We start from the raw sequence: 2,973 nt of genomic DNA, 5'->3' as shown, positions 1-2,973 counted from the left end.
ATGCTTTCTGCTCTCGCCTTAGGCTTTTATCATAAAGTTCTGTTTTTGTAATTAGAGATATTGAAATATGGCAGAATGTAAAAAATATACAAGTTGTGTTATGAGTTTCATAAAGATTTTCGCCAAAAGTCAACCATATTATTGAAGTTAAAAACTATGCAACTATCTCATATGTGAGATTAGGCCAAGATTACAAGCAACCGTTTCATTAGTACTGTTCAATCAGTTGAGTTCATGGGGTCGCGAGTAGCATACGACGCTTGCAGCAGACGAAAGCGAGGCCTAATCAATGAAATTGAGAGACAAAAAAAAGTTGGGTCAATGATCGTCGGACCTGCGAACGATTGAACTTTCCTATGAAGGAAAGATCCGCCTTCTCTAACGCCGCGTTACCTCGAAGGACACAATGACGGGGGTGTGTCCACGTACTGCGACAAGGAGGTGATCAACGAGTCTGCAACCCCTCAGCTCTACGTCTGGTGCCCTTGACGCGTGTTCCTTGTGATCCGTTGGATCACGCAGTTTGATCGTGCGTCCAACTCAACGCACGTTTACGTATGTGCCCTCGGCGTTAGTTGTGTGTATGCGTTCGCGTAGACCCTACGGTAGACAGGGTCGCGTGATAATGACAGGTTTGGGCGTCGCACGGTGATTGAGGTGGCCGTGTCACAGAGACTCGGCTCGACCACGCCCCGCAGGTCGCCGTACCAATTCGCTCGTCAGCATCGATTTCCAGAGAACGACCAGCGGAATCGTCCATGGATTCCCGAGAGCTTCGTATTCGGGTAAGCTACCTTCGGGGCTGTCCTTGAGCCTTGTATCGGTGATTGTCATGAAAAATGCCATCGCTCAATGATATTGATTTACTGCTTGTTGTCAGTATTTTTGGCACTTTGAACCGCTTCAACATTTGAAGTGCGATATTTGTTGCATGTTATCAGTTTATTTATTTTATAGAGCGAATGAGGAAAACAATAGAAATTCCTACATATAGAAAATTGTAATTTTAATTTAATTTAAATTTAAAGGATCTCTCTACATATTTAATATCTTAATTTATTTATACTCTCCAAGTATATTTATTATTTAAATATAATTATAAAATCTTTTATTTTGTCCTTTATATTGAAAACATTTACATGTATATAAATATATATATATATATATACCTACAATATTTTAATGAAAGTGATGCGGAAGTAAAACATTCCAGTCGTTAGTAGTAAGCGAATCTGAAGGACGTAAGCGGCTGTATATTGAAAACTCTGTCGCGATGACGAAGCAAGTCGAGAAATGATGTCTATCTGGCAGATGGAACTCCACGTTTGTCGAGTTCTCTCATTGCCGTGTGGTTAGCGTTCTACCACGAGTCAGCATCAGAGCAACATACCATCTTTGGGTATGGCTTATCTGGTATCGTTCAAATATGCGCGTACAGCTGCAGGCGCGTCCATACGTATATCTTTATACATTTTATTTCATATTTCATATAACTGTACAAAGGATATTCGCAAAGCATCTATATTCAAAGTACTCTGTCACGCAAGAAATTTTGGATAGCAATCGAGCGTATAATCTTATGATGCAGATAGACATAATCGAATTTTTGCTCTATCTGTTAAAATATAACATTTTAAAAACTAATTTTTTTCTGTTTATTTTGTCATATAAGCTCATAATTGTGTATCATAACAGAAATATATTAATATATTAATATTTACGAATATTGAAAATCGATCTTTTTAATATATCAAGGAAAAATTAAAATTTAATACGACAGAAATAGTGTATCCGATGAATATAAAAATTTGTAATTGAGCTACGAACATTTATTTCAAAATTTTCATATTAAAGAAATATAATCATATGTATCATTAAAAATTTTGGGCTTTCAAAAATATTTATTCACAAAAAAATTATGATTATTTAACTAATATTCATATTCATTTCAAGTATTTTAACAAAATATTAACTGGTAAAGAAAGCTGCAGCAAGCTATCGTTACCCATTAATTATAACCTTAATGATTTTAAGTTAAAAAAATGAATTTTATTTATCTTTGTCATTAATATTCAAATTTGATGAGGAGAACTTAGAAATTTTGAAAAATATTTTAGAAAGCAATAAATCTTTATCTATTTGATATGATATATAATTTTACAGAAGTCATTTGAGATAACATATGATTTTATAAAATAAGTTTTTACTTGAAATGACATTTTTATCCTCAATTTGTTTAGCTATATACCGTGCTGTATCACTAGTCTGCCATCTAACATTAATAATGAAGGATTCCTCTGCTGATTTCATTGTTTTTACAGGTTTCTGTTTTCTCTCGCAGCCTTGCAAACTATGTACAGATAATACAGAGTAAAAATAAATGTGAAAACGAAAATATTCTTAAATATTATCATATTTAAGAAATGGAATGAAATTTATTAATTTCTTGATAAATAAAAAAAAAGTGTAATCGAATAGGTATTTTCATTTATTTTTTTATTCGAATATTAGTTGTATTCATCGGACACACAGAAAGTAGTTATTGTGTATTGATGAAATATATACCTTACAACTTTGTATTATGGAAATATTATAGTACACATTTTTTATAAAAGTAAAATATCAGAACGAGGAAAAATATTGTTTTATATGCGTATACTTGTGTGCCATGACATGCTGTTATAACATGTATAAAACATGTCATACAATACAGATACTGTCTGACAATAAGAGTACGTTAAAATGTTTTTTATCGGACTATTATATAGACTGTTTTTATTATCCTTATCAATCAACCACAATGTCAAGCTAGTCTTACGTCTTAAACAGAATTTCGTTCAAATTCTTTTAACATGCAACAAACCATTACCGCTCCGCGAGGTTGTATCCCCTCGAAGCAATAATGGCACATTAGAGAATTTTAACGCCGAAATTGAATAAACTCTGAGGCGATAACGAAGTTGTGTCCGTTCA

At 33.3% G+C, this 2,973-nt stretch overlaps 1 protein-coding gene across 1 annotated transcript in view; it reads left to right on the top strand.

The window, feature by feature from the left end:
• The window catches only part of LOC105618389 (homeobox protein homothorax-like), a 307,252-nt gene that overhangs the window by 97,765 nt on the left and 206,514 nt on the right, over nt 1-2,973 (top strand). The window lies entirely within an intron of this gene.

Source organism: Atta cephalotes, assembly GCF_000143395.1.
Source record: "Atta cephalotes unplaced genomic scaffold scaffold00016, whole genome shotgun sequence".
Lineage (NCBI taxonomy): Eukaryota > Metazoa > Arthropoda > Insecta > Hymenoptera > Formicidae > Atta > Atta cephalotes.
The sequence above is the reverse complement of the archived record's forward strand: the minus strand, read 5'-3'. Positions and strand labels throughout refer to the sequence as shown.